Source organism: Lethenteron reissneri, chromosome 25, assembly GCF_015708825.2.
Source record: "Lethenteron reissneri isolate LAM-NWPU_2019-01 chromosome 25, ASM1570882v1, whole genome shotgun sequence".
In the NCBI taxonomy this organism is placed as follows: Eukaryota; Metazoa; Chordata; class Hyperoartia; order Petromyzontiformes; family Petromyzontidae; genus Lethenteron; species Lethenteron reissneri.
This window is the reverse complement of record NC_083803.1, coordinates 6,030,352-6,040,735: the sequence shown is the minus strand read 5'-3', so window position 1 is coordinate 6,040,735 and position 10,384 is coordinate 6,030,352. Positions and strand designations below refer to the sequence as shown.

At 41.9% G+C, this 10,384-nt stretch overlaps 1 long non-coding RNA gene across 1 annotated transcript; it reads right to left on the bottom strand.

Annotated features, from left to right (window-relative positions):
* Positions 1 to 1,648: 1,648 nt before the first annotated feature.
* On the bottom strand, positions 1,649 to 5,669 carry LOC133346909 (uncharacterized). Its single transcript, XR_009755658.1, has 3 exons — positions 5,617 to 5,669; positions 5,013 to 5,103; positions 1,649 to 2,140 (listed from the first exon to the last, which is right to left on the bottom strand). It is a non-coding gene; the product is annotated as an uncharacterized LOC133346909 (long non-coding RNA).
* Positions 5,670 to 10,384: the final 4,715 nt, after the last annotated feature.

Sequence of the window (10,384 nt, the reverse complement as noted above, 5' to 3'; positions counted from 1 at the left end):
AGATGAAGGCACATTTGTCTTCACCCTTATGCATAGTTTTCTTGGTATTCTTTGCATTATATAACGGCCAACATCTGGCTTAAAGTTACTTTGGAGCATGCCTTACCTTCAGGAGGCATCTTTGTAGGCCCAAGACCAACTCTGCAACATTAGCTCGAAACAACATATGCAGCCACCATGTGTCAATACACGTCTGTGCATATTTTGTTGGCAGACTTTACTGCACACAAACCCATTTTAATTGGCTCACAGGCGCGCTAATGGAATTAGTTTGTGTAATGTGATCGGTGAGTGCATAACTTGTATTGGTCTTAAGCCACCTTCTCCTGAACACAAAAAAATAATTGGAACAAGCTTTTAAAAAAAATCCCACGGATTGGTAGAATTCCTGAGGAAATTATAACAATTTTATTAGATTTCATAAAGGGTTGCATACACTTATGTAAGTGGTTTTGGAGAACGGGTCACAACCGGTCTTTTTTTAGAAACTCCAACCAGAGTTGGTACGACTAAGGCCAGTTCCGGCTTCGTCATAGTTTGCCGGCACATAGGGCGAGGCTGCCCACTTTATAGCTTCATCAGTTCCAGATGCATAAGCGTACTGGGTGGAATTATAGCGGTGACACAGTGGTTAGCGATTCCTGACACAGTGGTTAGAGAATTGTTGGCCACGGCTAACATCAGTAACGAGTGATATTGAATCGGTACTGGATGCTCCCTTCCCCACCGATGACTGACATGGCATGGGGATGCCTTCATCAGATCCTGATTTATGGAATTAATGAAACATTTTCCCTGTAAAATATTGCTGTTGTTGAAGCAAACATCTTGCCAGGGATAGTCGGATCGAATGTTACATGTAAAGAGATCGATATTAAAAATAATACCAAAATCACGAATTAAAATATTATTTCATGAAAGGCAGTTTTTATGGAAGTGCGTAAGTGAAGATGTGTGTGCGTATGAAGACGTAAACTGTGAATCGAGTCTGCTGGCTTGAGCCTCAGCACCATACTGATTTGTTGCGAATTATTTGGTGGAACTGCATTGGCAGTGTTGCACAAGCATATACTTAAAAACACAATACATTCGTCAATAACACGGTTGCCTAAAAAGGAAAAGTATACAAAAGGTGACGTTTTCAGCAATGGACTTTTTTCACAGCATGATCTAAGGGGGAGGCTGCCAATTTTGAAGCAAATTTATTGCATAGAGTACCGATTCATAAAAAAGAGTAAAAAAATCTCAACTTTAAAGAAACGGAATGATCAGCTTTACAAAATCCGTGCACAGTAAAATGGATTTAAAAACCGTCAGTCTAACGCTCAACTCGGTATGTTTGGCAAGTATGCAGCACGGACAGAGTGGTTTTCATAATCAGACTATGTATTTGCATCGTACGTTATCCTATCAGAATAAGACTATTTAATTATACTGAAGGAATCCGATGATCTATAAAGCTCATCTTCTTGGTTCTTTCGGTAAAGTCACGTAGAAGGGAAGTAATATGTTTTACTTTTATTCTTTTATTACTTCCCTTCTACGTGACTTTACCGAAAGAACCAAGAAGATGAATCCCTGCAGTCACGAAAGCTTTAAATCGAGATCTATAAAGCTCTTTTTCACAGATGTTCAGTTTTTAATCACATACTCACAGCAAGATGCATGACACTGCACCGTGCGCGGCTGTCCATCCACCTCCCAAGTGTGGACACCACACCGGGCAAATTCGATGACATTTGCACCATGAATTTTTGTTTCATTTGCGAAGCATTTCCCAGCCAATTAAATGCTGTTTATGTGAACGTTTGCTTAATGGTGTGCTGTTGTATATAATACCCTATTTATAATGTATTGCATCCACAGTTTGTTTTATTATATAAATGTGTCAGGTGGTTCTGCAATGGGTGCGGTTGCGAAGCCGAGAGCAGTGGCGAAGTGGTTCGCACACCGGTGTTAACCCGGAAACCTGAGATCGATTCCTGGCCAAGGCTAACCCTCCCTGATGAGTGGTATCTTAACCATTACTGGACCCCTCTTCTCCAACTTGCACTGATCGGTGTGGTGATGTATGGTCCAATAATCCCCATCACTGGCACTGCGTGGGCAAGTCTTCATCCAGCAGTAGATTGACAAGCTGCTGCAAATGATTCAATTATTATGAAATGAGGAATAAAGTGGAAACGTGACAGTCACTTTTAGGTCAGGTGCAAATTATTAACATAATAGACATATTTACCATACTTGCGAGGCTTATATGTGCTTATAACATGGATTCCTACGCTGCGTGCCAGCACACTACGTAGCTATTTTGCGAAAAATACATTTTTGTCTTTTAATAGCCTTAAGTAAACAGAAAGCGTTATTTCCCATAAACCACAGAGCCACATTTATCTAAGAGACAACTTCAATTACTGTTTCGTGTATGAGTCACGGATGTGTTTACATGATTCTGCGACCACACCAAGCTTAGAGCCTGGCCTGTGGGAACCTGCCCAGGACAGCGTCAGAATAGTTTGGTGATGTCGCATATTTAATGCAAGAAATATTTGAACCCTTTAAAATTCGGGTCACGAGATACGGTCCGCAGCTGCGGGGCACCTCTGCGCTTACGCTGTGTGCATTGCGCGTGAGTGGAGAGAACGTGGGGGGGGGGGGGGGGGTCAGTGCTGCTGCCCACGTGGATTTCAGGGGTGTCTTGAAGAGAGTTAGTAACCCACATATATACAGTTTTTAAATAACCCACGCTGGCACGGACTCTTCACACTGAAAGATTATTGCAAACACATGACGACCGTTGCCTCCGAGGCAAAAACAAGAATGATAAACTCGGGCATCGCGCTGATATTATTTTATGTCCGGTTTTGTTTGGTTACATAATTACCCTCCCCCCCTCCCCCCCATCGCTGCTCCTACTGTGGTAGGGCAGTGAGCCCAAGTGTCTCCAATCGGTCCCTAATTTGAGGATATATTGCTCCGGGTTCGTTATGCGCTCATGACCTCTGTGTTTCCCTCTTTGATGTTTTTTTTCGATTGTTGAATAAAAAAAACAGATACCCCACGCTGGCTTCATTGAATCACATGCTGACACGCCAGCACTGTACTGGTGATTTGTATCCTGACATATGCGGTCCACTGTTGGGTGAGTGCCTCCTGAAGCCATGCAGGCAGTGAGGCTTAAATGAGCATACTTCACCACACTGGTCAGTGTGTGGGTTGTGGACGGTGGGGAGAGTACAGAGTTGCACTACCCTCCACTACCCACAATGCCTACTGCACCTATAGTATGCTTGTTGTCGTCGCTCGCACAAGCACGGTTTTTACTCCGTTTTAGCTGAAATATAGCATTCGTATTCAATAGGCAGACGTGTGAGATGCATGTGTACACCATAAATACTCGCATAATTATTCTCATATATCATGCGCGTCAGAATCAATTAAACTTACGAATTAATGCATCTCACACGTCTGCCTAACCAATCAGATCTTCTGTAGGTCATTTTCACCCGAGCTTCTGTCCGCGATAGAAATTTTGTGGTTTTCCCTACTCATTGCAAAGCTTTCAACACTCCACAGCTTTCAACACTCCAAAGTGGAAAATGTCTTTTTTTGCTGTACAGCTTTTCTTCGATCAGCTGTGTGGACGTCCAATAGCGTCACATTGATGTCCACCCACCGTAGCTTTGCAGGCTGTGGAATTCACATGTGAACGATCGACGAACGCCCATCCTTATCTCACACATTACTACGGAAGTTCTCTGAACAATGTTGAAGTGTGAGTGTTTCTATTGTATGCCTCGGTATGCTATATTAACACTGCGTCATGCAAATTCGTGTGTTGTGGTAGTGCACCTCCTCCCACTCCCACAGTGCACAATGTATTTGCTGCCCAGGAGCCCAGACAGAGATGTATACGTGCGGCTGTTTACAGCCTTATTGAGGTCACTCCCTGGGAAAAGCAATGCTCTTCCCAGATATCGAAAATAACTTAAGGCATTCCTTAATAACACTGCCTTAAAAAGGTAAAAATTACGGAATACGTGACATTTCAGACAATGGTAGAGAGACCAGAGAGGTAGAGTGGATTAGATTGGGTGGAGACAACACTTTATACACCATTAGGCCTAATAACAGGTAACAGAAGTGTCCCATGTTTCCAAAGTCATGACTCACCCTGTAGTATAGGATGCATTGTTATAATCAATAGAATATTTTGGTGATACCCTCATCCTCCAGTGAATCAACAATCCAAGGATACTTGTCCACCAGATTAGAGAGTGCCAGTGCACTCGTGTGCGGTACATTGTTTTAATACCTCACTTTCCAAGTTCCACAACTGATCAACGGCAACTTTGGCCACCCAAGTTATGTTTACGTGCTCCGTAAGCCGGTGTGTGTTCTCACACGCGGTTATCAAGATTGCCACACCTGCCATTGAAATTGAGGACCCCCCTCTCGAACTTGTGATGAAGCTTCAGTCGGTGACGAAGCTATAGAACTCTGAAAAAAAGTTTGGCTGAAGCCCATGTCAAAACTGATGGCACACAGCTGAAAAGCTACTTGACCCAAGATTCCTCAGATGCTGCACATGCTGTGTACGTCTCATGCCACATATAAGTTTTAGGGTGTTGAGATTTTACTTAAGAATCGGATTTATCCGAAAGCAGGGAATGTTGTATCATTTTGATAGATGAAAAAGCACAATGCTGAGTTTTTTTTCCTGGCACATCACCCCAGCTGTTTTATAATGAACAAGACAGTTTTGCAAGTCCACAACTGCCAACATGACCGGTTTCAACCCTGTACTGTCTTGTAAAATCAACTATAAACTATTTGTATTTTACCAGGTAAGGCCCACTGAGCTATTTAGCTCTTTTTCAGAATCAACCTGGTCACAAATAATAGTTCAATGAAGTGGCTTATCATGTGGACATTGTTAGCATGTTTCTAAATGTGGAGGGAAAAACTGGAAGACCCGGAGAAAAATCCACGCGACCACGGGGAGAACATACCTTCAAAAATATGGGCGTCAGGGGTCGGGATGAACCGACGACCTCCTGCATACCAGGCGAGGTAGTGAACATCTCCTAGCCACCGTGGTGCCTGGTGGTTGCGAGACACACTCCAGTCTGTGCAGTTCGGAACATGTCCATCGCTGAGATAACAGATTTGCGATTAAACAGAATGCATGAAAACAAAGTTACCGCAGATTATCTGTAAAATCGTAAGTTAAAAGGTGTCCACAGTTTTTGCATTTGTTGATGGCAATGCTGTCCGCCCAGCATTCTCCCACTAGCCGCTTTGTCTTTTGGTGTGTGAGTGTCTATAATAGAGCTGGGACGATTAGTCTATTAAGTATATTTATCGACCAAACATGTTTAATTGCCTGCTTTATTTATGGTCGATTACTCTGGTCCCTTTAAAAATGGAAACCACACCCTGTCTCCCGAAAACGGGAAACCCCCTTTACGCTACCCCCAGCGCGACGTGGCTGTTGATAACAAACACATCACAAAGCCCGGCAGCGTCACACTCCCCCCCACCCCCCATCTATTTGGCGTGTTACCCGATCGGTCGAGTCATCGAACCGATAATCGGTAATGAGTAAGCGATTACCTTAATACTCAGATATCCCAGCTGTACTCTACGAGGACCCAGATGTGTCTCCGCTTCACTCGGACCACTTCCAACGGTTTTCAGCGGCCGGTCGTTTAAGTGGAGATGCTTTAACCAGGGCCGCATTCCTTTCTGTGTGCACCACACGGCACTAGCCGGCGCACGGTTGTGCACATACGCTGACAATAAGACCTTTGGGAAATTGGAGAGACTTGTTTTTCAGACAGCCACACGCACGCAAGGAATTCTGGAATTTCATTGCCAACACAGGATTTCTGGGAAATATTTAATCGGAGCTGTTGGCCTCTTTCAGGTCACAATCTGTGGAGAAGCTGCCTGCAGTGGCATATAAACATGCACATTTCCACGTGATAAGCCACTTCGTTGATCTGTCATTTGTGGCCAGGTAGCTTCTGAAAAAGAGCTATATAGATCAGTGGGCCTTACATGGTAAAATAAAAATAATTGTAGTTTAATAGTTGATGCAACAAATCGGTTGGTATTTTCTCTCCTCTGCGATGCCAAATACCACCAACACATGTTTCAGCTCAGGAAAATGGTAATAGCTTCTTTAAAACCAACCTATAATACCTTTTGAACTGTTCCTCTTTCTTCTTGATGGTAATTTTAGCAGCAGATATTTAAGCCTGCCAATCAAAATTGTTGAATATAAAGTCGTCTTTCCATTTTATACAAACTAAATTTCCACCACATGTATTAACACCAATTCCCTTTGCTTTTTAGTGAGAAAACATGTCTCTGCTGAAGACATTAATAATATAATTTCTGACTAAGGGACAGGAATGTTGCTCATGAGTCATTCACATAAATTTGACAAAAGAACGTTCCGAATATTTGCCACCCCATTCCTAAGAGGTCCTTCAATGAACCTTGGGCAGCCTAATCCGCTGTAAGTTGCTTTGAAAACAAAATGATTTTGGGAAAATAACAAAAAACTCATCTTCCAGTAAAACGACAAGGAAAAATCCTCTCTGTGCGTTTGGTCTGCGCGTTGTGTCGCCGTACACATTGTTTAAGAATGCAAAAACGTGTCCTTTATTAATTGTGCCAATGTAGGAGTTGCATAAGTATACGATTTTGATCATTTGAAAAAAAAACGCAAGGCAGGGAATTCTGGAGACCATGTGGTGGGTTGTAATGGCTCTGCTCATTTGTTAACATCTGGAGTTTGTGAAATCCCCCCCAAAAAACCCCAATAAGTTATTTTTGTCTCAGGCTCTCGGACTGAACTCTTGCGCCGTGATGCTACATTACAGCTCTTAAAATAAATAAAGGATGCTCCACATACAAAATACATATGTTTCGTCCCATTAGCCCATGAGACCCACAAGGTTTAAAACTGGTTCCGAGTTTGCTTGAACAAATTCAGTACTGCTGGATGATATTGTTCCACAAGGCGCATTGGCCGTTGAATAATAACATTTTCTACGTGTAGAGAATGTATTTATGCATGAATTATATGTAAATACTGTATTCGCATTTCTCAGGACACATTACAGGAATAATCTTGCTCGAGTGTACATCCCAAACAATGTTGGGATGTCGTTTAAACTTTTTGGAAGAAATATTCCACGCAAACTTTTAAAATTGGAAAAGCTTTTCGATTTAAAGCTTTCGTGACTGCAGGGATTCATCTTCTTGGTTCTTTCGGTAAAGTCACGTAGACTTTACCGAAAGAACCAAGAAGATTAGAAAAGCTGTGAAGATTGGAAAAGATGTACTGTATTTACAGATATACTAAATGAATGGGTAAATGCTTCAGTGCACGTGACCGCATACTTCTGCATGAAGCAGATGACATTGAGTTGTATAATGATGGAAGATTGTTTGGGTTTTCAACATAATGGTATTTAATGCTCACCGTATATCAGTGAGGTATTCCCAACTGAATTTGCCATAGGATGTCAATTTCTCTTCTCACATTCAAGATGCTTATAGTGCACACACACACATCCATTATCCAGCTTACTATATACACACTCGCAGACATGGGCTTTAGAGCTGTCATTCTAGATATGAAAACATTTACAGTAACATTAACTGCACTCCAGCCTAAGCTAGCACTGAATGCACCGCTCTGATGAGACACACTGAACAGACACTCGCTTTCACCCATTCATAAAGCGCAGCTAGAAATTCTAGATTTGAAGCTTTCGTGACTGCAAGGATTCATACTCTTAGTTCTTTCGGTAAAGTCACGTAGGTAAAAAATGAAAAAAAATCACGACGTTTCAGAGGCAACACAAGCTTCCGTCTTCAGGTGAAACTGTCACAGCAAAATATCTGTATCAAGTGAAGAGAAGTCCCAAGAGTTACGACCTTAGGAAGGCCAGCGTCTCGAGAAGCTGTGACTTCTTGTCTCGTTGTCTGTTAAAAATTCTAACAGATAGGTGAAATTCCTCCCCGTAGAGGGTATTAATTCTAGATTTGAAGCTTTCGTGACTGCAAGGATTCATACTCTTAGTTCTTTCGGTAAAGTCACGTAGGTAAAAAAATGAAATTAAAATTAATAAAAAATAAAAACAATAAAAAACAATAAGAGTATGAGTACGCAGCTAGAAAGCTTTGTTCGAGATTTGAAGCTTTCGTGACTGCAATGATTCATACTCTTAGGTTTTTTCGGTAAAGTCACGTAGGTAAATAATAATAATAATAAATAAATAAAATAATAACTGAAAATAAATCAATTAAATCACGACGTTTCAGAGGCAACACAAGTATCCGTCTTCAGGTGAGACCGTCACAGCTAAATTTACTGTATCAAGTGAGGAAAAATCCAAGAGACAAGCTCTTAAATACAAGTTAAGGGGGAGGGGGGGAGGGGCTTATCTGAATGTGGTAGCCAGGGAATGGAACGGTGGGGGGGGGGCTTTACCTATGTGACTTTACCGAAAAAACCTAAGAGTACAAAGCTTTGTATTTTACATAGCTACGTGAGTTGCACTTTCACCATGGAATCGATCATATATTGTTAATGTACATTTCGCCTCCACCGTGTTACTTGATAATAATAATATACGTTAATTTGCAGTGATTGCACTTCACGGATTGATGAAAATTTACGTCCGGTGGCCCAGGTGAGAAGCGAATGTAGTTTGATATAAGTGGGTGGATGTGGATCATTTGGGGGATCGACTGGTAGACGAAGTGGTGAGCACATTGTACGATGCACCTGTCAATAGAAGCTTGATTCCTGACCATGGCTCAATGTCAGTTGTGGTTGATATCTGAACCCGACCTGAGCCCTCTCCTTTCTTCCTAGATTTGAAGCTTTCGTGACTGCAAGGATTCATATTCTTAGGTTTTTTCGGTAAAGTCACGTAGGTAAAAAAATTTAAATTAATAAAAGTAAAATAAAAATAAAATAAAAATCACGACGTTTCGGGGGCAACACAAGCTTCCGTCTTCAGGTGGAACCGTCACAGCACGATAGCTGTATCAAGTGAGAGAAATTCCAATGAACAATATTTGTATTACCTTGTTATCTCAGCATCTCTTTAGGAAGGCCAGCGTCTCGAGAAGAAGTGACTTCTTGTCTCGTTGTCTGTTAAAAACTCTAACAGATAGGTGTAATTTCTCCCCGTAGAGGGTATTAATTCTAGATTATAATTTTTTATTTTTTTACCTACGTGACTTTACCGAAAAAACCTAAGAATATGAACCCTCTCCTTTCACCAACCCACATTGACGAGTGCGGTAGAGCATGGTCAAACAACCCCCATGATCCGACATGACGTGGGGAGGCCATCGTCCAGCGATGGTATTGACAAAGGGCTGTGGATGATTATATTAATACCTGATTTGAAGCTTTCGTGACTGCAGGAATTAATCTTTGGTTCTGTCGGTAAAGTCACGTAGAAATAAAATAAATTAAATAATAGAATACGACGTTTCGATTGCAACACGGCTTGTTTTCTCAAACGGCCTATTTCTCTCTCTAAAATTTACCAGGCTCTCAGAGGTCCATTCGCTCTTTCTCTACCCAGGCCGCTTCGGGGTGGATTTCCACACAGCTCTCTCTGTGTGTCTCTGTTTGTCAAATTTCACACTTAACATTTAATTTTAGCAATCTTTGGAGATCGTAATCAACCAGGCTATGCGTTAACTGTGTTTTAGCCGACTCTCTGTGTTGCATTGCATTACATTTCCAAAGAATTTGCTCAATTTTGTTTTCTCAAACGGCCTATTTCTCTCTCTAAAATTTACCAGGCTCTCATAGGTCCATTCGCTCTTTCTCTCCCTCGTTCGCTTTAGGGTGGATTTCCACACAACTCTCTCTAAAATATACCAGTCTTGTTGGGTCTTTCATTGGCATGCTAATTTCTCTGCTCCAGCAGATCCACTTCTCTCTCTGCCCCCCTCCCCCTCTCTCTATTTAAGGCCTCGACACAGAGGCATTGGGTCTCTGTGTGTCTATGTTGTGTGTCTCTCTCTCTGTGTGTCTCTGTGTTGTCTCTCTCTGCTTGTGTGTCTGTCTGTGTGTCTCCGTGTCTGTGTTTTGTCTTTCTCTCAAATTTAGTTCTACCTGATGACGGTTGCTTTGTGTTGAAATCAAAACGTCGTATTCTATTATTTAATTAATTTTCTTTCTCCGTGACTTTACCGAAAGAACCAAAGAGGATATTAATACCATTATTCAGTAAACCCTCTCTATCCGCGAGTTCGAAATTCGCGATTTAATAAATGTGTACTAACTCCTGATTCGCGACCTGTCGGACTCCAGTATTCGCGAGTGGATGCGCCAGAC